Raw genomic sequence first — 26229 nt, 5'->3', positions numbered from 1 at the left:
CGGCTACTCTTTCTCCCTCACCTCTCCTAGTCAGTATGCTCTCTACTGTGAACGAGAACACCCCGCTTGTATTCTGTGCTTGACGCCTACGCTCTGCATTGCGCAATTGCTGCTTTGTACTTCCGCTGTGGTTACCGCTTTGGGTGCTGATCTTCACCTCGTCTGCGAACTTCAGGGAAGTTATCTCACCGCATTTACATAATCAAACCCACCCCGCTCTGCTTCAGAGACACTCTCTGATCCCACTTCCGGATCCTGCTATTCCTTCCCCTACGCTCTCCCTGGGCCTTGGCCTGCCCTCTCCGCTACGCTAAGTACGTACTTGAACCTTCCTTTTCCTGAGTGCCCCTCAGACTTCTCTCCTTTCCGCTAACCCCCTTTTCTCTTGCTTCTTTACCCCCTCCCTCTACCCCTAATCTAACCGCCCCTTTCTTGTCCCTATCCTGGGGCTTACCTTCCCTTCCGCCTCCCTGTCTCTTCCTGACTGCTCTGCAACCCCCCCCCCGGCCCCCGCTACGCTTCAGGAGCTTCACCTCCGGCATCAAGGGTAAGTGTAACACCTTCTTATCTGTAATCTACTGTTGCTTCCCCGGTGTGGGCCCCTCTGGTGACCCATTCCCCTTTATTCTCCCTTGCTTCGCCATTTCCGGCTTCATCCGCCGACGCGTAGCGCCCCGATTAACGCCCCGCTTTAGGGTGTCCGCGTTTACGCGTGGACACATTTTATAACAAAAAAATATTATGAATGAACTGGCTAGCATAAGGGTCTGTGACATCTAATAAATTCTAAAAAATATTAATGAAAATTAATGCAGTAAAATTACTTAAATAATATCAATGAAGTATTAATGAAATGTTGCGTACTTGCTGATGTGTATACCTTTTGGCGTTTAATCAACCCTTATACTTAACATTTTAAACTGTAAGTTTTTGTTAAGGAGATTTTTGTACCTTTTGGATAGATTTTCCTTTTTGTCTATTTTGTAAAGTTACATATCTGCTTTACAGATTTTTTTAAAATTTAGAGTAAGCAATACTATCATTATAACCTGATAAGGTGTTAAGTCGGAACCGTAACTACCACTGGAGAGATCTTTTTAAAGAATGATTATAGTTGCGGTCCCCAAACCATCCTCAATAACAATTTTTTTGAAAAAGCGTTTTGAATAAAATAGGAAGTTATTTGTATGTAAATAGCAAAATTAAACTGCGATTTCAGTACTTCCTTTCAAGAGGAGTAAGAAAAATAAACTGCGAATACAGTACTTTTCCCTAAAAGGCAAAGAGACAAAGATTTTGAATCGAACGACAATTCATTGATGTAAATCGGTTCACTCATTGATAATTCTAACGATTGCAGTACTTCCTCTTAGTAGGAGTAAGAGCATGATGGCACTTCACAGCCACGTAGAGGAGCTTTAACCGCTTCTTCGTGCTAATTTTATCAAAATCGGACAGGGTTATAGAAATATTGGTAATAGTTTTAGTAGAAAGGGCCTTATTTGGGTGGGGCAAACTCCCCTCCTTATGAGGCACAGCGTCGAGACTTTTAAAGTGCAAATCTGTACAAAATTTCGATTCGAATGACACTTCATTCATGAAAATCGGTTCACATGTAATTAACGCCACAATTACCAATATTCTGGTATTATGTACAGTGCCTCACAAAAGTTTTCATACACCCAGGTAAAAAGAATTAATATAATTAATTTGGAAATTAATAAATTGAGAAAAATGTAATTTTAGTATTCTCGATGAAGAATCCATTTCGAAGAGTTTCATTTGCTGAAACTTTAAGCCGCTAGTGAATGAAACAAGAACAAAAATTAACCATTTTTACCTCACTAAAGTTACCATACATTATTGAACTATATTGATTAATTGATATTGATTAATATTGATCTATCAATATTTTATTTTCGTGTGATTCGCCAAAATGGTTAAATGTGAGAGCAAGGAGGCCCTATATAAGTCTAGAGAGTCGTCAACATGGTTATATGTCAGTGTAAGGAGGCCCTACTTAAGTCTAGATAGTCGCCATGGTTAGATTAATTGTAAGGTGGTACTTTTTAAGTCTTGCGAGTCGGCAACATTGGTAAATGTGAATGTAAAAAGGTCCTGTATAAGTCTAGTGCAGGGGTCGGCAACCTATTTTAAGTAGAGAGCCATTTCTCCTTAAATAATTTTAATAAATCTTACCAAGAGCCGCAAGGATGATAGTGTAAACAAACTGTAGATCATTTGTATTTTCACAAATTATGATTTTATGATATTCAATAACATTTAAATGTTTTATACATTTATTTTTACATATTACAAAGTAAATAAACAAATAAATAATAATTAAACCTGTGTTTGAATGAAAACGGCGGCAGTCCTATATATTACGTACTGTATTTTAATATAATTCTATTCAATTTCTAACCAATCACATTTAAAATTCTTTTTGAAAAAATATCTTTACTTTAATAAATGAAATTTTCATTTGTTTCAATAAAATTATAATATATAATATATTTTGGACAGGCTGAAGAGCCATACAATTTGGATAAAAGAGCCTCATGCGGCTCGCGAGCCGCGGGTTGCCGACCCCCTGGTTTAGTGGGTTCTCAATATGGTTCAATATGCGTCTAAGGTACTCCTGTATAATTCTAGTGGATCGTCAACATGGTTATATTTGAGTGTAAGGAGGCCCTACATAAGTCCAGAGAGTCGTCCACTTGGTTAAATGTGAATGGTAAGGAGGTCCTATAAAGTATAGAAAGTCGTCTACGTTACGGTAGTAACAAATATAAAGCATAAAGCAATAGAAAAGCTGTAATTATAACTGTTAGTTGTGTCAGACTCCGACCTTTTATTTGCCATTCGCAACTACTGTAATAATCCTTTGAGCGCTGCAGTTTTTGCAACTAATTTTATTTATTTTTGCCGATTTTTTTAAGCAGACAAGCAATTGACTGATTGGAAAGGGTTATAAAAAAAGAAGTTATGTTTAAACATACAATTTATCATAAATAAAATACATTTCTTACAATAAAATATACACACTCTCCGAGTTTATTTACATGGAGAAAAGTGATAAGAAAATGTAATTACATTGTAAAATTAATAATGAAAGATTTATTAAATCAAATCACTCTAAAGTTTAGAGTCTAAAATAAGGATTTCTAATGTAAGTACATACATAAACATCACAAATATGAGTTAAGGAAGATTTTCATTATTAATATTTCTATATCAATGTCACAATAAAATTGTTTTAAAATAAATCCAGTGCCATCTATTAGATGCCTCAATTCGTAATTTTATTATAAAGTGGTTAGTTCCTGAATAGGTTTTCTCTATTGTAGAGGTGTATAATTGTAGAATAACACTTTATCTTCAGGTTTGGTCATACACTTGTAACGTTAAAACTGTCTCATTCGTATCTGAAAATGATAAAAATAATTTATTGTAACTTGCTTAATAAATATTAATAAACATCTTGATTATATTCTTATCCTGTCTATAGATGGCTGTTTTTTAGCCAAATTAAAAAAACAAAAAATTTTTACTTTATAAATTACTTAATTTTATTTTATAAAATTTACTTCTAACCATCATTTTTGCTTTTAACACTAACCAATTTTTTGTTTAAACAGGCGGGCATTAATAAATGCTTTTGTTTTTTTAAATGCTAGTAATGTTTGTTTATGGACAGCACTCTATGAGTGCGTTCCACTAAACGGCCACAACGACCACGCTCACGACCGCGGTTTTGGCCGTTCCACTTGCTTGCGAGCGTTGCGATCGAAAACCCAAGTGGAATGGACTGTGGGCGTTTTAACCGTTCATGTAAACATTACATATGGCGGCCTCGAAAATAAGTTAGAAGCTTGAAGTGGTTATTTTTTAATTTTAACCCCGTTTATAAGCAGTTATGATAAACTTTATTAATTATTGGTAAAGTTGACTTCTATTAAAAGAATATATATAATTCAATTTTTTTTATTACATTTTAGTGGAGTATTTATAAAATTTACGTTTAAATAAAATTAAAATGTCTTTTGTGGCAACAGTTGGATATTTATTAATAATGCTTTAGAAAGTTCTTTATCTAGTTCCGATTAGAGTGGAATGCAATTTTACAAAATCGCAATGATGAAAAGCGAAAACTTAGGCCACGTATTATTAGCTATCAGTGTAATTGATCTTTATTCAGATGAAGATTTCAAAAGTTATCTCAGGTAAATGATTTTGTGTTATTCAGTGATTTAGTATGTAAAGAGATAAGTAATTATTTATTTATTTATTGTAGACTTTCGAGAAACACATTCTATTATTTACATGAAATAATACTTTCATTTATACGAGATAATTTTTTCGGTCGCCATATTTTCTTTCAAAAATTGCGCCACATTTCTGAACGCCCATTTCGACCCAGCTCTATAGATGGGGCGTTGTGGGCTTCGCGTGAGCGAAAATAGTGACGTCATTAGTGACGTTTTCGCCACGACCACAACGACCGCGGTCGCCAAGTGGAACGCCTGAAGGTATGTTTTGGTCGCTGTGGTCGCTTAGTGGAACGCACCCTATATAACTGATTCACTTTCAACAGAAGATAATTCTTTGTATACTATCACCAGAATAATCCTGAAATACAATAATCCTTCTCAAAATCTCCGACAGAATGAAGGCGAATGAGCCAAATCGATAAGACCTCTCACGTACAGGACATCACCAAAGTACTAGATCTTCCTAGATTCCACCTCCACTTTCTCTTTTTCCCAACATTGTACCCTTCAAAAAACTAAACTTACGAATGATACTTAGCGAAGGGGACAGGAAAAAAAAAAAATCAATCAGACGTTTGGTTTAGCGCCCCTACGAGCCTTTAATTCTAAGGAGTTTCAAAGTTGTGCAGGAATAACAAATTTTAGAGATGTATTCTTAAAAAGAGGTTGGGAGCATACGCGCTGCTCATTACTAAGTAATTTTAAATTATATAAAAGTAATAAATGAAATGCTAAATAAATGTAATACAATTAGAGGATGAAATTAAGAAGAAAAAAATAGTTTTTAGTTAGAAAAGTTTTTTTTTCTAATTCCCTAAAATACCATAACTTCGACAAAATCCACACCTTTTACAGTACAACATACTATCATGGAAAATTTTACCAGTAATAACACCAAGTATAGATGTAAGAACACATCGTATCAGATAATATTTTGATGGGAATTTCCAATTTTTATGAAAAGAATTATATAACCACTTTTACCAAGGAAAGTCTAGAAGAAAAAATAACTATACAAAAATAATAAATAGATATTACCTCTTAAAAAATGGTTATCTCAAACCAGATTAGTTTTTCTCTCAAGAAAAATTAACATGAACTTTAAACTTTTCATTTAAAGAAAAGCCTTTTTCATCTATCCCAATAGTGACACGAATCTTTTCAATGTTGTAAAAGAAGTCCTGGAAAGTGATTTCCAAATTATTTTATACCCTAATAGTAACAAAGGAACCTTTTAATAAACTAAGACAGAAGTTCCATTAAATATACAATATTTTCATAGAAATTATTGCTTAACATGCACTGGATAATTCCTAAAGTCTATAAAAAATGTATTAGAAAATAGAGCTTAGGAGAGAGCTTACTACGTGCACTTTTCATAATTGTGGTAATTAAAATAAAGAGAAAAAAGAATTAAATCAGATTTTTGGTTTATTAAACATTAGCTGGCCTTAAAATTATTTGTAAATGCAAATTTAAACTGATAATTGCCCAAAATTTTATTTAAGGGCAACCTGAATCCATTAAAGTCCACTAACAACTTCCACTTTATTCACATAAAGTACCATTTATCAGCAATTACTCCAAAAACTTGGAAGTAGGTTGTCCTTAATCTAACTATAAAAAAAGAAGGCGGAAAGTAGCCTAAATTGAACGTTATAGCTTCAGTATGATTGGCTAAAATCTTCGAAAACCACTTCCTCTTACTAGAATTCTCAAAATCATAATTGGACCAATCTTGTTGATAACTCAGTAAAACTTGATTGCTCTTAAACCAACTATAATTAAAGAAGGTGACAATATATGTTGTACTGGTAAACTGAAAGTGTTTCAGAAAATTTGGATCAATCTGAATTCATTTTTCAATTCTAATATTACATTTTGGGACATGACAAAACTCCATATATTAAAGTAACCGAAGATTTTATTTTATTCAAGTATTTTATCAAATATAACATTCATTTTTACTGAAAACTTGAGAGAATTGATTTTGAAAGCATATGTACATATAATTTAAGAAATCATAAATATAACAGAATCATAAATAAATCATAACGGAGGAAGTATTTAATTACGAAAACAGAGTTCTAGTTAATATCCATTCATAGAAATTACTGCAAAATACAGCGTAAGAGAGAGCTTACTTCGTGTACCAACCAACCAAAATTCATTGCAGTCCCCTAAAAAGTTCTACATTATTCACAATTTACCAGCAGTTTTTCTAAAAACTAGCTCTGACCAAAGATTAAATTTGATTGTACATTAAGTAATTTTTAAATCAAAAAGGTGAAATACAGTTAAAATTGAACGTTCCAAGTTTAGTATGAGCAACTTAAAATCATCTTAAAACTACTTTCTCTTACTACAATTATTATAATTATAATTGGACAAATCTTCTTGATAACTCAGAATGTTTATTAAAGCTTTGGCTGCTCTTAAAATATCAATAAATAAAGAAGGTGGTATAATATTGTTAACTGAATGTGTTTTAGAACATTAGGATCCATCTGAATTTATTTATATTTAGGGCCCATGACTATATACTGTAGTAGTAAATTGCACGTATTTTATCTTATAAAACATTAATTTTTGTTGGAAACGTTTAGAGAGTTGATTTTTCAGGTATAGCTCATACATAGAATTAAATAAATATATATTTCTTCAAAATTCATGATTAGTTTTTAAATTTTGCTGCCTTCTAGAACTTACTATAAGATTTTGGTAAACCATACAATTCGTTGATATTTTTTAATAAAAAGAAATGCCTGTAATTCAATGTTAGAAGAATTTTAGCTTTTTTACTATTATTACAATTATAATTCACAAATTTATCTTTGCTTATAAGCTTAGTTTGATCTTACTTGTTGGGTAAGAAGATTATACAGAAATTAAACAGTAATAAACTATCTTCTTTTTTACGGCAACTTTTTACAAGTATGATAATATTTAACTAATTTACAAAGATTTCTACAGAATTCACACAGAATAACTTTATTTTTTAATAAACTGCTGTATGTTCACGTAGGAGATGGCAAATCACATAATTGATGGTATTTTGAACGAAATGAGATCCCAGATTCAAATAATTTGTAGGTACATTAATCTTTAGGATTCTAGGTAGTATATCATTATTAAAATACATTAATTTGATCTAAAATTGTTATTTTGATAAATATTGATCAATCAGAAACGAAAATATTGTATTAATATGTTGAGTATTGATTGGTTTTTGAGCTACTATGGTGAACTGAACGTCAATCTAGGGTCTAAACGGCCCTTAAGTATGATATAACTTGTTTAAAGCAGGCACATAACATAAACAGAAGTTAAATTTTATTATTATTTTTTTAATAATAATCAATAGAAAGGAAATTTATTGAATGCACTTACGGGAAAAAGGAAGATTGGGTAAAGGTTGATTTAAGTTATTTATAACATGGCTCGAAGGTAAAACTTCTCACCTTCTTCTACAATTAACTATTATTCTTAAAATGATGTAAAATTCAATAATAAAGCGTAAATGAACAGTTAATGCGAGCTAAAATTTCAATATTTATGAATATTGACTTAACTAGGGTTTCCACTCTAAGGCTTACATATGAAACAATTTCAACACAAGATTAAGATCCTTACCACTACTGTAAAATTACAGGCAATGAAGATTTTGCAAAAATATTAACTTATAAAAGAAAATTATCGCGTAGGTTCGTGGAAATTTTCCACGTACAAGAATAGGTAATAGGTTAAGTACTTTTTACGGATTTTCTTAAAAACAGTTTCAAAGATTTTGTTTAAACTTTGTGTACTTTTTATTTAAGCCGTATTACATAAATTTTACTGAAAACCGTTCTCTGAAAACTTATTTTGAGACCACTTTCTCAGTACAACTTCAGCCCTAGGTCACACTCGTAAACTAGCATTTAAATAAAATTTTGAGTTTTACCCTTAACTTATTATTAAACTTTACCTATTATTTAATAAAAGTTCTAAATTTGAAGAAAATCTATCGAGCAGATTTTCAAAAATTAGCCAAAGAAGGTCAGAAGTATAAGTAGGTGCTCATTTTTGCCTTAAAAAACTATTTCTAATGGAAAATAAAGTTTTAACTACTTAATTCAACTTGATAATTTAATATTCTTTCATTTTTTAAGAGAAAAAAATTAGTATTATTAATTTTTAACTGGAAGTACTTTTTGTATTCTTCCGCAAAACCATGTGCTTTTGAGTGACGTCATAAAGTAGTCCCAAATTATTTATTTAAAAAAAACCTTTAAAACTATTAATAGTGTGGGAAAATCATTTTTTTATCTAAATTAACTTGTTATTAATCCATTTTAAATAGAATTATGCTTAAATTTGATTTTATAAAAAATCCAAGTTCAAATATGGCGACTAACGGATTTTTGCAGTCAGTTGCCATTGGGCTCCCGACCAGTCAACATCTATGCTGTTCACGTAAGTAAGATTTTATTATTTATTTAATTAAATTCAATCAAATTTTTATTAAAATTAATAAAGTGATACAACTATCTTAAATTTACGGAGTATTAGATATTTTTTTACTAAAAAATTAAAAGAATTGAATTAGCACGTGGTCGACCAATGAATCTTGCATGCCTGGACAAGCAATAATTCTTATTTCTTTAATTATTTTTCTATTTCACTTAATTAATTTTTACATTTTAACATGAAATTAATTTTTATTATTATTTTAAATATTATTTTTACTAAGAAATTGAAAAAATTGAATTAGCATGCATGTGGTCGACCAACGAATCTTGCATGCCTGGACAAGCAATGATTCTTATTGCTTTAATTATTTTTCTATTTCACTTTAATTTTTACATTTTGACGTGTAATTAATATTTATTCTAATTTTAAATTTAGTTATTTATTTTTTTGTTGTAACTTAACTCTTGAAATAGCTTTAGACCTTGGGACGTTTCTTAACAACTTCACTAAAACATACAATACTCCGAATTGTGAAGCAAGTCACCCTGAACGTGCGACTGTCTTTACCCACCTTGAACTGAATACGCAGTGGTTAACTAAATTTTGGAAAAAAACAAGTAAGTAATAATATTTATTATTTTATTCAATAAGAACTGCAAATTAAATTTTTTTAATAGAAATTCAAATAGTTTAAAATAAAATTGAAATAAATTAAGGATTCAAATGAAACATGCTACAATCTACAATTGATTGGATTTTGGAATAATATTAAAGCGCAAAATAAGAAAGGCAACCTTCACTTTGGTGTTAAGCACTGAATAAAAAGAAAGATAAATAGAAAGAAAGAAAACACTAAGCGAATTTATATGATTCCTATGGCTAGTCAATTACATCATAAAAAAAAATTTGTAAGCTATGGAAAGATCCATCAATTTCTATTTAAAACAACTGGAGGGCATTTCATTTCCCTAAAAAGATTTCTTATGTTCTTAAATATAATATACTAGACTGAAGGAAATTAAAATATTATTCAAGATTTATGACAAATTTTATTATAATAATTCTTCCATTACACTTCGATACAGAAAATATTAAAACGTTCTCAATTATTGAAAACAATATCTAGATTTTAAGTTTGTACAATGCATTAATAAGGAAAGATAATCGTTAACCTTATAGTTATTGCGATAATCGGTAGGTAATTTTTGGGGAGCGAAATCTGATCTCTACCTCCTCGAGGTGCTCCCTGGGCAACTACTCCCGGGAGTAGGCTAACAGAGACAGTACACTTTTTAAAGCTCAAATGTAGCTTCAATTAACACTTACTTCTACAAATTATCTAGTATAATCTTTCGCTTCAATGTTAATTATAATTCCACTTATTTTACATGTTCATATTTAATTAATATGGTGTAACTAATAGCATGATAATATTGCATGAGAAAATTAAATCATTTCACTAATTGCATGTTCACTACTCACCTAAATGAATACTTGGAATTATAATTATTTAAAACATTTTAGTGGCCACTAACAATGTTTTTACTCCGTTTTTTAAGACTAAATGTGAATCAAATATACCGACCAATTAATTATTGTGTTAGATTTATCTCGGATACACGTCTTGCACAACACATCGTGACAAAAAACACTGGCTCCGACTTTATACATTACACGTTTCTTTGTTTTAAAATCTTTTGTTTCTTGGTTGATTTGTTTAATTTCAGGCTGGGGTTTCAGTTGCTAATCGACTTCTTCTTGATTCTTGAATTTCGATTTCTTTGTTGGTTTTGCAAACTCTATTTTCTTCAAGTCTGTATCTTTTAAGCCCAATTACCCACTAGACCAATCAGAAAAAACTATATCTTAGGAATTTCAATGAATGACTAAAATATCTAGTTTGTAAGCAAACTTACTTTGTAACCAAAGTTAAGCTTATTTGTAAATTGGGCTTGTGTGCCCCTGCCATATAAGAAGAAACTATCTTCGGAATTTCAATGGATGGCTAAAATATCTAGTATGTAAGTTAGGTTAAGCTTAGTTGTAAGTTGGGCAAGTGTGCCCCTGCCATATGTAAAGAAACCATATCTTAGGAATTTCAAAGGATGGCTGAAGTATCTAGTTTAAAAGTTAGGTTAAGCTTAGTTGTAAGTTGGGCAAGTGTGCCCCTGCCATATAAGAAGAAACCATATCTAAGGAATTTCAAAGGATGGCTAAAGTATCTAGTTTGTAAGTTAGGTTAAGCTTAGTTGTAAGTTGAGCAAGTGTGCCCCGGCCATATAAGAAGAAACCATATCTTAAGAATTTCAATGGATGGCTAATGTATCTAGTTTGTAAGTTAGGTTAAGCTTAGTTGTGAGTTGTGCAAGTGTGCCCCTGCCATACATGAAGAAACCATACCTTAGGAATTTCAAAGGATGGCTAAAGTATCTAGTTTGTAAGATAGGTTAAGCTTAGTTGTAAGTTGGGCAAGTGGGCCCCTACCATATATGAAGAAACCATATCTTAAGAATTTCAAAGGATGGCTAAAATATCTAGTTTGTAAGTTAGGTTAAGCTTAGTTGTAAGTTGGGCAAGTGTGCCCCTGCCATATATGAAGAAACCATATCTTAGGATTTCAATAGTTGGCTAAAGTATCTAGTTTGTAAGTTAGGTTAAGCTTAGTTGTAAGTTGGGCAAGTGTGCCCCTGCCATATATGAAGAAACCATATCTTAGGAATTTCAAAGGATGGCTAAAGTATCTAGTTTGTAAGTTAGGTTAAGCTTAATTGTAAGTTGGGCAAGTGTGCCCCTGCTATATAAGAAGAAACAATATCTTAGGAATTTCAAAAGATGCCTAAAGTATCTAGTTTGTAAGTTAGGTTAAGCTTAGTTGTAAGTTGGGCAAGTGTGCCCCTGCCATATATAAAGAAACCATATCTTAGGAATTTCAAAGGTTGGTTAAAGTATCTAGTTTGTAAGTTAGGTTAAGATTAGTTGTAAGTTGGGGAAGTGGGCCCCTGCCATATATGAAGAAACCATATCTTAGGAATTTCAAAGGATGGCTAAAACATCTAGTTTATAAGTTAGGTTAAGCTTAGTTGTAAGTAGGGCAAGTGTGCCCCTGCCATATATGAAGAAACCATATCTTAGGAATTTCAAAGGATGGCTAAACTATCTACTTTGTAAGTTAGGTTATGCTTAGTTGTAGGTTGGGTAAGTGTGCCCCTGCCATATATGGAGAAACCATATCTTAGGAATTGTAATAGATGGCTAAAGTATCTAGTTTGTAAGTTAGGTTAAGCTTAGTTGTAAGTTGGGCAAGTGTGCCCCTGCCATATATGAAGAAACCATATCTTAAGAATTTCAAAGGATGGCTAAACTATCTAGTTTGTAAGTTAGGTTAAGCTTAGTTGTAAGTTGGGCAAGTGTGCCCCTGCCATATAAGAAGAAACCATATCGTAGGAATTTCAAACGATGGCTAAAGTATCTAGTTTGTAAGTTAGGTTAACCTTAGTTGTAAGTTGGGCAAGTGTGCACCTGCCATATATGAAGAAACCATATCTTAGGAATTTTAAAGGATGGCTAAAGTATCTAGTTTGTAAGTTAGGTTAAGCTTAATTGTAAGTTGGGCAAGTGTGCCCCTCCCATTTAAGAAGAAACCATATCTTAGGAATTTCAATGGATGGCTAATGTATCTAGTTTGTAAGTTAGGTTAAGCTTAGTTGTAAGTTGGGCAAGTGTGCCCCTGCCATATATGAAGAAACCATAACTTAGGAATTTCAAAGGATGGCTCAAGTATCTAGTTTGTAAGTTAGGTTAAGCTTAGTTGTAAGTTGGGCAAGTGGGCCCCTGCCATATATGAAGAAACCATATCTTAGGAATTTCAAGGGATAGCTAAAATATCTTGTTTGTAAGTTAGGTTAAGCTTAGTTGTAAGTTGGGCAAGTGGGCCCCTGCCATATTTGAAGAAACCATATCTTAGGAATTTCAAAGAATGGCTAAAATATCTAGTTTGTAAGTTAGGTTAAGCTTAGTTGTAAGTTGGGCAAGTGTGCCCCTGCCATATATGAAGAAACCATATCTTAAGAATTTCAAAGGATGGCTAAACTATCTAGTTTGTAAGTTAGGTTAAGCTTAGTTGTAAGTTGGGTAAGTGTGCCCCTGCCATATATGAAGAAACCATATCTTAGGAATTTCAAACGATGGCTAAAGTATTTAGTTTGTAAGTTAGGTTAAGCTTAGTTGTAAGTTGGGCAAGTGGGCCCCTGCCATATATGAGGAATTTCAAAGGATGGCTAAACTATCTAATTTGTAAGTTAGGTTAAGGTTAGTTGTAGGTTGGGTAAGTGTGCCCCGGCCATATATGAAGAAACCATATCTTAGGAATTTCAATAGTTGGCTAAAGTATCTAGTTTGCAAGTTAGGTTAAGCTTAGTTGTAAGTTGGGCAAGTGTGCCTTTGCCATTTAAGAAGAAACCATATCTTAAAAATTTCAATGGATGGCTAATGTATCTAGTTTTTAAGTTAGGTTAAGCTTAGTTGTAAGTTGGGAAAGGGTGCCCCTGCCATATAAGAAGAAACCATATCTTAGGAATTTCAAAGGGTGGCTAAAGTATCTAGTTTATAAGTTAGCTTAAGCTTAGTTTTAAGCTGGGCAAGTGAGCTCCTGCCATATAAGAAAAGACCATATCTTAAAAATTTCAAAGGATGGCTAAAGTATCAAGTTTGTAAGTTTGGTTAAGCTTAGTTGTAAGTTGGGCAAGTGGGCCCCTGCCATATATAAAGAAACCATATCTTAGGAATTTCAAAGGATGGCTAAAATATCTAGTTTATAAGTTAGGTTAAGCTTAGTTGTAAGTTGGGCAAGTGTGCCCCTGCCATATATGAAGAAACCATATCTTAGGAATTTTCAAGGATGGCTAAACTATCTAGTTTGTAAGTTAGGTTAAGCTTAGTTGTAGGTTGGGTATGTGTGCCCCTACCATATATGAAGAAACCATTTCTTAGGAATTGCAATAGATAGCTAAAGTATCTAGTTTGTAAGTTAGGTTAAGCTTAGTTGTAAGTTGGGCAAGTGTACCCCAGCCATATATGAAGAAACCATATCTTAGGAATTTCAAAGGATGGGTAAAGTATCTAGTTTGTAAGTTAGGTTAAGCTTAGTTGTAAGTTGGGCAAGTGTGCCCCTGCCATATATGAAGAAACCATATCTTAGGAATTTCAAAGGATGGCTAAAGTATCTAGTTTGTAAGTTAGGTTAAGCTTAATTGTAAGTTGGGCAAGTGTGCCCCTGCTATATAAGAAGAAACAATATCTTAGGAATTTCAAAAGATGCCTAAAGTATCTAGTTTGTAAGTTAGGTTAAGCTTAGTTGTAAGTTGGGCAAGTGTGCCCCTGCCATATATAAAGAAACCATATCTTAGGAATTTCAAAGGTTGGTTAAAGTATCTAGTTTGTAAGTTAGGTTAAGATTAGTTGTAAGTTGGGGAAGTGGGCCCCTGCCATATATGAAGAAACCATATCTTAGGAATTTCAAAGGATGGCTAAAACATCTAGTTTATAAGTTAGGTTAAGCTTAGTTGTAAGTAGGGCAAGTGTGCCCCTGCCATATATGAAGAAACCATATCTTAGGAATTTCAAAGGATGGCTAAAATATCTAGTTTGTAAGTTAGGTTAAGCTTAGTTGTAAGTTGGGAAAGTGAGCCCATGACATATAAGAAAAGACGATATCTTCAAAATTTTCTAAGGATGGCTAAAGTATCTAGTTTGTAAGTTAGGTTAAGCTTAGTTGTAAGTTGGGCAAGTGTGCCCCTGCCATATATGAAAAAACCATATCTTAGGAATTTCAAAGGATGGCTAATGTATCTAGTTTGTAAGTTAGGTTAAGCTTAGTTGTAAGTTGGGCAAGTGTACCCCAGCCATATATGAAGAAACCATATCTTAGGAATTTCAAAGGATGGCTAAAGTATCTAGTTTGTAAGTTAGGTTAAGCTTAGTTGTAAGTTGGGCAAGTGTGCCCCTGCCATTTAAGAAGAAACCATATCTTAGGAATTTCAATGGGTGGCTAATGTATCTAGTTTTTAAGTTAGGTTAAGCTTAGTTGTAAGTTGGGAAAGGGTGCCTCTGCCGTATAAGAAGAAACCATATCTTAGGAATTTCAAAGGGTGGCTAAAGTATCTAGTTTATAAGTTAGCTTAAGCTTAGTTTTAAGCTGGGCAAGTGTGCCCCTGCCATATATGAAGAAACCGTATCTCAGGAATTTTAAAGGATGGCTAAACTATCTAGTTTGTAAGTTAGGTTAAGCTTAGTTGTAGGTTGGGTAAGTGTGCCCCTGCCATATATCAAGAAACCATATCTTGGGAATTGCAATAGATAGCTAAAGTATGTAGTTTAAAAGTTAGGTTAAGCTTAGTTGTAAGTTGGGCAAGTGGGTCCCTGCCATATTTGAAGAAACCATATCTTAGGAATTTCAAAGGATGGCTAAAATATCTAGTATGTAAGGTAGGTTAAGCTTAGTTGTAAGTTGGGTAAGTGTGCCCCTGCCATATATGAAAAAAACATATCTTAGGAATTTCAAAGGATGGCTAAAGTATCTAGTTTAAAAGTTAGGTTAAGCTTAGTTGTAAGTTGGGCAAGTGGGCCCCTGCCATATTTGAAGAAACCATATCTTAGGAATTTCAAAGGATGGCTAAAATATCTAGTATGTAAGTTAGGTTAAGCTTAGTTGTAAGTTGGGTAAGTGTGCCCCTGCCATATATGAAAAAAACATATCTTAGGAATTTCAAAGGATGGCTAAAGTATCTAGTTTGTAAGTTAGGTTAAGCTTAGTTGTAAGTTGGGCAAGTGGGCCCCTGCCATATATGAAGAAACCATATCTTAGGAATTTCAAAGGATGGCTAAACTATCTAATTTGTAAGTTAGGTTAAGCTTAGTTGTAGGTTGGGTAAGTGTGCCCCTGCCATATATGAAGAAACCATATCTTAGGAATTTCAAAGGATGACTAAACTATCTAGTTTGTAAGTTAGGTTAAGCTTAGTTGTAAGTTGGGTAAGTGTGCCCCTGCCATATATGAAGAAACGATATCTTAGGAATTTCAATGGATGGCGAAAATATCTAGTTTGTAAGTTAGGTTAAGCTTAGTTGTAAGTTGGGCAAGTGTGCCCCTGCCATATATGAAGAAACCTTATCTTGGGAATTTCAAAGGATGGCTAAAATATCTAGTTTGTAAGTTAGGTTAAGCTTAGTTGTAAGTTGGGCAAGTGAGCCCCTGCCATATCAGAAGAAACTATATCTTAGCAATTTCAATGGATGAACAAGTTATCTAGTTTATAAGTTAGGTTAAGCTTAGTTGTTAGTTGGGTAAGCAAGCCCCAGCTATATAAGAAGAAACCATATCTTAGGAATTTCAATGGATGGTTGATGTAATTAGTTTAGAAGGTAGCTTAGTTTGAACTTAGCGAAGTGTCCGTCCTTCAGCTCAGAAGAAAACCATATTTTTGGAACCTCAGTAGTGGATCTCAATGTAGTTGATAAGTAGTATTTTAAGGAAATGGTTTGGAACAAATGGTTTAATTAGTTACATACTGACTATAATAATAATTTCAATGCTCGTCATCTAATAAATACACAACCTAAACTAATTTAAGTGAACACTTCAATTTTTTTTTGTAGACTGTTGAAGTGCTCTTGAAGTATTGATGGATGTATAAGTTTTAATTGTACTCGTATTTTTTTTTTCTACACTTAGCATTATTGGTGCATTTAAGTGGCTTTTTTTCCTTTGGAACAGATATAGTATATTTCCTGGCAATATATTTTAATTAAATAATCTTCGTCTTAATCTTAAAAAGAAGGTTGTATTTAGGTACAAGAGTGACATTGATTAGAAGAAGAAAACGGTTGAACAGGTTGAAAGCGTACGCTGGTTTCTGAGAAACTTGTCGGGATCGTTTCATTTCAAATTCGTCTAAGGGTAGGAGATCTCTTTTAATTATTATTGATAGCGTTCTCAAAGCAGTCTTATTGTTTCTACATTATTTGCTTTGCAGTCAGTGGGAAATTTTTAGGACTTTTATTTTTAATAATTGTTTCGCTTACTTTTACAAATTTCGATTGTAATCTTGCATTTTTATAATAATTATAATTCCACTTATTTTACATTTCCATATTTAATTTATATGGTGTAACTAATAGCATGATAATAGTGCATGAAGAAACTAAATCATTTTACTGATTGCATGTTCGCTACTCACCTATACGAATACTTGGAATTATAATTATTTAAAACATTTTAGTGGCCACTAACAATGTTTTTACTCGGTTTTTTAAGAGCAACTGTGAATCAATTTACACAGACTAATTAATTATTTTAGTAGATTTATTTTAGATACACATTCTGCACACTTCGTGCCAAAAAGAAACACTAGCTCCGATTTTACCCATCACACGTTTCAGTTTTTTTTAATTTGTTATTTCTTGGTAGATTGTTTAGTTTCAGGCTGGGGCTTTTGTTGTTAATAATTGTCTTCTTCTTGTTTGTTGAATTTCGTTTTCTTTGTTGGTTTTGCAGACTTGGTTTTCTTCAAGTCTGTATCTTTTTGTAAGCCCAATTACCCACCAGTCCGAAAACCCTTTTTTTCCGAACGCCTTTCTAATAATTCCCCTATTTCCCTAATTGCCCCATCCTATACATAACCTAGAAATCTAGGTTTAACTCATTCTAGTCATTGGTCTATGCAGACAGATCTCCCTGTATATCCCTCAATCACTAAACGATATTCTTACCCTATTCCCTTTTCCTCCAATTTTATCCCAATCCAGTTTTCAAACTCCATTGTATGGAGTTCTACGTATCCCTATGCCTGCTTAAATGACCAACTAGAATGCGGATGTGGGTAGAAAGGCGTTCTTTGGGGAGCGAAAACTGATCTCTACCTCCTCGAGGTGCTCCCTGGGCAACTACTCCCGAGAGTAGGCTAACAGAGACAGTACACGTTTCAAACCTCAAATGTAGCTTCAATTAAAATTTTTTCCAAATTTAATTAAACTTTAAATATACAAAGATGTTCATTAATGACTACAAACAATAAATTGTGTTATCTGGTACAGAATCGCGAACGGTTGAAATATAGTATATCTAAATTTGCTAACAAAAAATAAACTTCACTTCGAGCATGAAATAAAACTAATAAGATCTCGACAAGTTAATTCTTCCACTCAAACAAGCGGCCTTAATTCTTTCAACTTTTTTCTGTATCAATGTCTTCTTTTAACTTAAATTTACCGTTTATTTTTTATGATCGAAACTTAAATTAACTAGCGAAAAATTTATTGCCAGCTAAATGTACAATTTCTGTAGTAATCCAGGAATCAGGGTCCTTTTTAAAACAATAATGGTTTATTTACAAACACAAGTAAAACTAATAAACAGAAAAATATGTACATAGCGATACTTCATGACAGAATAAACATTCTGACCTGACACAATTAAAAAAGGCCTTTTCTTAGTTTAAGTGTAGTTCATTTAGTGACGTTTCACTAAAATAACTTTATAGTTTACCTAACAAATTAAACTATTCATGTTCCAAATAATTAGTTATAAGTATAGTTAAGATAATTATTAAGATCAAGAATAATGAAGAACGTGTAATGATAATGAAGATGTTGGGAAACCAAAAAATTTAAATGCTACTTAGTTATAAGTTAGTTTTAAGTAACGCTAATCCCAAGCTGAGATGAGGAAAACCAACTTCGTTTAGTTAAGTTAGTTTTAAGAGACTAAGTTTGTACATTGTATTTAAAAAAAAAGATATCTTTTACTATTTTTCTCCCTAATCCTCTTGATATTAAGCACCAGTATGACATTAAATTTTATGACCAAAGGCAAAGCAGCTATGAAATGGAAGCCAAAAATAGTTAATACGAATTAAATAACTAAGAAGATATAGAGGTGAGCCAAATCCCGACACTCAGTGATGTGGAAGTCAAACATAGTTTTAAATTAATTAATTTAGTAAATTTGTAGCTATAAGTGTGATGCAGTGATGTGAATTTTGTGAAAAAAATTTTGCTAACATAAGTTAGTTTTAGAAAAATGCTTAAATTATTCTGTGGACTTATTATTGTTTAGTTGTTAATTAGTTATAAGATATTTAGTTACTTAGTAGGTTAGTTTTATAAGTTAGTTATAATCTTCATGAGTTGATGTGAACACCAAAAAATAATTCAAACGTAGCTAAATTAGTTAGATTACTAACTCTTAAGTAAGTATAAACCAGAAGCTGTGATGTGAAAACAGTGTAATATAATACGAAGTAATATGATTCGCACATGTACCAACTTTGAAGTCACACAGGAGAGGATAAATAGAAAAAGGAATCTAACTCTACAATATTTTTACATATGGGACATATGTTTTTAATATTCTCATCCAGGTAAAAAAAAACAAACTTAGTTTTAAGAATTAGTTTTAATGAGGCTGGGATGACGTTATGGATGAGCAAAGTGGATATGGATGAAGGAATGGAATGGAAGTCCTACAAATATTTTGGAAGTAATGGTAGATGGCTTAACGGACAATGGAGAAAAGAATATTTGATATTTGTTGAAATTGGTCCTTTCGTTGTTGCAAAATCTTAGTTTTTTTTGTTTTGTTGATTGGATCTATTGTAGTTTGTATAATCTCGCATTTGCTTTAAGTGCTATTAGTTGAATTAATACTCCTAAAAATGATTCACATGGACTTTATTAAAACAATCCTTTCCTAGTGTTCCATACCCAGTCGATAGTCAATCTTAATTGAATTATAATCAATGCTGCTCATCATTGAATATTTTGGGAAGCAGATTTTTATACTCTGATCTTATTACTATTGACCCTCTATATTTATCATTAGCATTTATGTATTTTATTATTTGTCTCATGGCACTGACTGTTAATTATTTAGGCATTTATTCCTCCTGAAACTCATCAGTGTTGATACACGTTGGAATTTCGTAAAGTTACAAGTTGATACTTGATTAAACTTTTCTTAGTGAATCTTTCCCTTGTGTATTAGAAAGTAAGAATTGAAACTGACTCTATCATAAGTGACAATAAAAACTGATAGATGGCACTAGTTTTAGTCACATTTTTAGTTGTAGTTTAGTTTAAGTAGAGCATTAGTTTAGAGTACAGATAGAATTAAGTATTAGTTATAAAAGTAGGTATAGTTTTAAGAATTAGTTATAGAAGTAGGTATATTTTTAAGAACTAGTTATAGAAATAGGTATAGTTTTAAGAATTAGTTATAGAAGTAGGTATAGTTTTAAGCACACTTAAAGGCCATCATATCAGTTTACATTCATTGAAAAAGTTCAGGTGTTGTGAGATGCAGTTTTAATAGATAACTAACCTAATTTGTTTAAAATTCTTACTTCTACATTATGTTACTAACCTGTATAAAACTAGCTCCTACCCCAACTTAGAATAGAAGATAAGTGAATTTGAAGCTAATTTCCAGACATGCAATTTTACTCTTTTATTCCTCTAAAACTATCTGCACCTTACACTTCTTTGCACGTTAATAAAAAAATAATTACTAGCTTAAATGTGACACTTAATTCTTCTAGAGTTCACTACTAATACGACATATTTTAAAAGTATGGTACCATACTACTAATATCCGGGCTAATATAAAATAAAACGGTGCGAGTTCTGATGATATTAGTCTAGGGAACGATAAAATCGGATATCCGGGTATTTAGATAATCCGTGAACGTCAAAACATTCGCCGTCCGAGTTACTTTTTTATTTTAAAGAGCTTAAAAGATTATTCGGCGCGGAGCGTGTTCGGGAAATAATTCGGTGTGGCAAACGGAACTAAATGGGTTACCGGCGTATTTCAATAGTATGTGATCTCTAGAACAATTGTATACGACATATGTCGCCAAACAATTAATTTACTGTTATTAATGTGCCAAGCAGAACTGGGTGCAAAGTATATCTATGATTTCTAAATTAGTGAAATTGCTTGTCTTACTTCGAATTGAGTGCTTCAGTCTCAAACAGTCTATTTCTCCGGTTTTATGTGTATATTATAATTTTGGTTAAACATCTATGTAGAATTTAAATTATACATAATTTCAAAAAATGTGCTCTTATTTAATACGTTCAACGTTTTGAATTTAATGTTTTAGGATAGTTTTTCTTTCTGTTGAGAGTTTAATGTTCATGGACTTGTTTTCGCTGCAGTAGATTAACAATCCATAGGGGTTAAACTCTGAATAGATGAAATCCTGTTTTTAGATTCGAAACGTGTGAAGTTAAATAAAAGTATTTTGGTTGTTAGGGTTAATGTAAATTTTAAACGTATTAGTAATCAAATATTTTGAAGCTCATGTACTTCTTTCATTTTTGTGTTTACTTTGACCTTGATCTCCGAAATCTGACTAGATTGTTAGGCGAACAGAGAGCTTCCTTTTGTTTGGTTTGTGTTCTTTGTGAATTCTCGATAGCTCTTCTTCAGACAAAAGTGGTCCATTGAAAATTAATTGTACCTTTAAAGGCAGTTACTTTCGTTTTGTAGATAGTAAATGGAAGTTAAACTGATACCTCTTGCTTATGATTCATTGATGTTCGTTGGTTCATAGATTCTTTGTAGGCTGTTATTTCTGCTATGCAGCTAGAACATGGAACTACTCCAAACCACCGCATTACGTAAATCTACGTCTTATGAAACTCCAGCCTAGCAAAAATTAGAATAGAATAATAATTAGTTTTTACGTTTACTTAGTTATAAGATGAGGAATTTTTAGCTATCATGACAGAAGAAAGCTATATGATTGGAATCCCAATGGGTGCCAGCTGAAATCAGCTCTAAGTTAACTTGGCTACAAGACAGGAGAAATGAACCATTTATGTCACATGAATCTAATATCTTTTGAATCGCAAACGTTGCCTAACCAAATTCACATTTTACGAATAATATTGGGTGAGACAGGTGTTTAGTTTATAAAGTAATGGTTTAGATTAAGCTTTAAACGTTCGCGTTTATATTTTAAGACTTCACCTGTTGGTGTTCACATCACTTGTAAGTATTTAAGTAATTTAGGAGTAAATCATATGCACCCTCAAGTTCAGACGAAAGCGAAATCTTAGGAATTTCAAAGGATGATTAAATTATTTAGTTTGTAAGTTAGGTTAAGCATAGTTATAATTTGAGGAGTATGCCCCTGCCATATCAGAAGAAACTATATCTTAGGAATTTCAATAGATGACTAAATTATCTAGTTTGTAAGTTAGGTTAAGCTTAGTTGTAAGTTGGACAGTATGCCCCGGCCATATCAGAAGAAACCATATCTTAGGAATTTCAATTGATGGCTAAAGTATCTAATTTGTAAGTTAGGTTAAGCTTAGTTGTAACTTGGGCAAGTGAGACCCTGCCATATCAGAAGAAACTATATCTTAGGAATTTTAATGGATGACTAAATTATCTAGTTTGTAAGTTAGGTTAAGCGTAGTTGTAAGTTGGGCAAGTGAGCTTCGCCATATCAGAAGAAAACATATCTTAGGAATTTCAATGGATGACTAAATTATCTAGTTTGTAAGTTAGGTTAAGCTTAGTTGTAAGTTGGGCAGTAAGCCCCAGCAATTTAAGAAGAAACCATATCTTAGGAATTTCAAAGGATGACTAAATTATGTAGTTTGTAAGTTAGGTTAAGCTTATTTGTAAGTGGGGCAAGTGAGCCCCTGCCATATTAGAAGAAACCATATCTTAGGAATTTCAATTGATGGCTAAAGTATCTAATTTGTAAGTTAGGTTAAGCTTAGTTGTAAGTTGGGCACGTGAGCCCCTGCCATATTAGAAGAAACCATATCTTAGGAATGCAATTGATGGCTAAAGTATCTAGTTTGTAAGTTAGCTTAAGCTTAGTTTTAAGCTGGGCAAGTGAGCTCCTGCCATATAAGAAAAGACCATATCTTCAAAATTTCAAAGGATGGCTAAAGTATCAAGTTTGTAAGTTAGGTTAAGCTTAGTTGTAAGTTGGGCAAGTGAGCCTCTATCATATAAGAAGAAACCATATCTTAGGAATTTCAAAGGATGACTAAATTATCTAGTTTGTAAGTTAGGTTAAGCGTAGTTGTATGTTGGGCAAGTGAGCTCCTGCCATATCAGAAGAAACCATATCTTAGGAATTTTAATGGATGAATAAGTTAGCTAGTTTATAAGTTAGGTTAAGCTTAGTTGTATGTTGGGCAAGTGAGCCCCAGCCATATAAGAAGAAACCATATCTTAGGAATTTCAAAGGATGACTAAATTATGTAGTTTGTAAGTTAGGTTAAGCTTAGTTGTAAGTTGGGCAAGTGAGCCCCTGCCATATTAGAAGAAACCATATCTTAGGAATGCAATTGATGGCTAAAGTATCTAGTTTGTATGTTAGGTTAAGCTTAGTTGTAAGTTGGGTAAGCAAGCCCCAGCCATATAAGAAGAAACTATATCTTAGGAATTTCAAAGGATGACTAAATTATCTAGTTTGTAAGTTAGTTTAAGCGTAGTTGTAAGTTGGGCAAGTGAGCACCTGCCATATCAGAAAAAAACATATCTTAGGAATTTCAATGGATGACTAAATTATGTAGTTTGTAAGTTAGGTTAAGCTTAGTTGTAAGTTGGGCAAGTGAGCCCCTGCCATATTAGAAGAAATCATATCTTAGGAATGCAATTGATGGCTAAAGTAGCTAGTTTGTAAGTTAGGTTAAGCTTAGTTGTAAGTTGGGCAAGTGAGCCCCAGCCATATAAGAAGAAACTATATCTTAGGAATTTCAAAGGATGACTAAATTATCTAGTTTGTAAGTTAGGTTAAGCTTAGTTGTTAGTTGGGTAAGCAAGCCCCAGCCATATAAGAAGAAACCATATCTTAGGAATTTCAATGGATGGCTGATGTAATTAGTTTAGAAGGTAGCTTAGTTTGAAGTTAGCGAAGTGTCTATCCTTCAGCTCAGAAGAGTTGTCTTATTGTTTCTACATTAATAGATTTGTAGTCAGTCGAAAATCTTTAGGAGTCTATCATTAATAATTGAAACATTTACTTTTACAAATTTTCTAGTTTAATCTTTCGCTTTAATTTTAATTATAATTCCACTTATTTTATATTTTCATTTTCAATTAATATGGTGTAACTAATAGCATGATAATATTGCATGAGAAAATTAAATCATTTCACTAATTGCATGTTCACTACTCACCTAAATGAATACTTGGAATTATAATTATTTAAAACATTTTAGTGGCCATTAACAATGTTTTTACTCGGTTTTTTAAGACTAAATGTGAATCAAATGTACCGACTAATTAATTATTGTATTAATTATCTTGGATACACATCCTGCACAACACTTCGTGACAAAAAACACTGGCTCCGATTTTATACATTACACGTTTCATTGTTTTAAAATCTTTTGTTTCTGGGTTGATTTGTTTAATTTCAGGCTGGGGTTTCAGTTGTTAATCGTCTTCTTGTTCTTTCTTGAATTTTGTTTACTTTGTTGGTTTTGCAGACTTTGTTTTCTTCAAGTCTGTATCTTTTTGTAAGCCCAATTACCCACTAGTCCAAAAACCCTTTTATTCCGATCGCCTTTCTAATAATCCCCCTATTTCCCTAATTGCCCCATCCTATACATAACCTAGATATCTAGGTTTAACTCATTCTAGTCATTGGTCTATGCAGACAGATCTCCCTGTATATCCCTCAATCACTAAACGATATTCTTACCCTATTCCCTTTTCCACCAATTTTATCCCAATCCATTTTTCAAACTCCATTGTAAGGAGTTCTACGTATCCCTATGCTTGCTTAAATGACCAACTAGAATGCGGATGTGGGTAGAAAGGCGTTCTTTGGGGAGCGAAAACTGATCTCTACCTCCTCGAGGTGCTCTCTGGGCAACTACTCCCGGGAGTAGGCTAACAGAGACAGTACATTTTTTAAAGCTCAATATGTAGCTTCAATTAAATTTTTTTCCAAATTTAATTAAACTTTATAAATACAAAGATTTTCATTAACGATAAAACCTTCCGTAAGGGGGAAGTGGACTAGTCACTTCTTTGGGGCGGGTCACTTCTTGGCGTCAGTGCGGGTACCTTAGCCTAGCAACACGAACAATACATGTTCACTAAAATCTGGCGCACCATATGCTACATAAGTTTGTTAAGTATTTTGTTGCGGTCTGTTTTTTTAAGTAGTGACACAGGTTAATTTCAATGATGTTTTGAATGAAGGTGGCGTTCTATTATGTATTCTACATAGCGATACTTCATGGCAGAATAAACTTTCTGGCCTGACAGAATTAAAGAAAGCCTTTCGTCAAGCTTCATCAAGGCAAAACTAACTAAACATAAATATTAAGTGGATTTTTACCTCTTTTGAAAATGGTTATCTCACATCACATTTGTTTTTTTCCTCAAGAAAAATTGACGAAAAACATTTTTCATCTATCCCAATAGTGACGAATCCTCTCAATATTATAATAAAATCCTGGAAAGAAATGATCAACAATATAATTATTTTATTTCATTATCATAACAGAGGTAGTATTTAATTACGAAAACAGAGTTCTATTTAATATCCTTTCATAGAAATTACTGCAAAATAGAGGGTAAGAGAGAGCTTACTTTGTTCACTTTTCATAATTTTGATAATTTAAAGAAAATCTAAAAGAAATAAATCAGATTATTGGATTATATTACATTAGTTGGCGTTAAAATTACTTGGAAATGCATTTTTGGGCTTATTATTAATGCAGAATTTTGTTCAAGGACAGCCAACCAAAATTCATTGCAGTACCCTAAAAAGTTCTACATTATTCACAATTTACCAGCAATTTGAAGAAATTCAAATAGTTTGAAATAAAATGAATTACTGAAATCAGTTGAATTGCAGTAAGAGAACATGTGCTGATTTAAATGCATTTTTTTTTTTTTTTTTAATTATTTCAACTAAACTAACAATTCTTAAAGTTTTCTAAAAGATAATCAAGAAAAACTATCTATTACTTACTTTCCTAAAGTCGTAAAAAGAAAATGTAGATTGCTAGGTGATTAAACTGGGAAACAGAGCTCCCTTATTTCACGTTTTCCAGTTGAAACAGCCTGCAGTCTTGTATACCTCTTGACTGCATTTCTATTGAAATTAAATATATTTATTGCACAAAAAACCACACAAAACCAAATCACCATTTAAAGAACCAATGTATTCCACTTTTGTTCTCTATTACCTACAATCACAATACACCAAAAGAAATGTATAGTACAGATCTACAAATGGAGGGAAACTTTAAGAATCATGTGTCCTCACTTTTGCTGAAAGACAGTGTAGCAATTATATATTTAATATTTACCAATATGAAAATTATTAATAATTAATTGAAAGTGTTTTAAAATTTTAAATATAAAATTATTTTTATAAAACCTTCTGATAATTAGTTATAATAATGTTTGAAATAATTTCTTATTTCTTTATATTGTTCCCGTGAACGAATTAAGATA

At 32.3% G+C, this 26229-nt stretch overlaps 1 long non-coding RNA gene across 4 annotated transcripts; it reads right to left on the bottom strand.

Moving 5' to 3' along the window:
- Positions 1–3031: 3031 nt before the first annotated feature.
- On the bottom strand, positions 3032–26053 carry LOC141447959 (uncharacterized). 4 transcript variants are annotated; one of them, XR_012454712.1, is made up of 5 exons: positions 25742–26053; positions 25103–25219; positions 21300–21432; positions 5313–5455; positions 3033–3428 (listed from the first exon to the last, which is right to left on the bottom strand). It is a non-coding gene; the product is annotated as an uncharacterized lncRNA (long non-coding RNA). The 4 variants fall into 4 exon arrangements; XR_012454715.1 differs by lacking the exon at positions 21300–21432 and having other exon boundaries at positions 3032–3428; XR_012454713.1 differs by lacking the exon at positions 5313–5455 and having other exon boundaries at positions 3034–3428; positions 25742–26051.
- Between the last annotated feature and the right edge of the window lie 176 nt (positions 26054–26229).

Source organism: Rhodnius prolixus, unplaced genomic scaffold, assembly GCF_049639745.1.
Source record: "Rhodnius prolixus isolate KJV_2025 unplaced genomic scaffold, Rpr scaffold_13, whole genome shotgun sequence".
NCBI lineage: Eukaryota > Metazoa > Arthropoda > Insecta > Hemiptera > Reduviidae > Rhodnius > Rhodnius prolixus.
The sequence above is the reverse complement of the archived record's forward strand: the minus strand, read 5'-3'. Positions and strand labels throughout refer to the sequence as shown.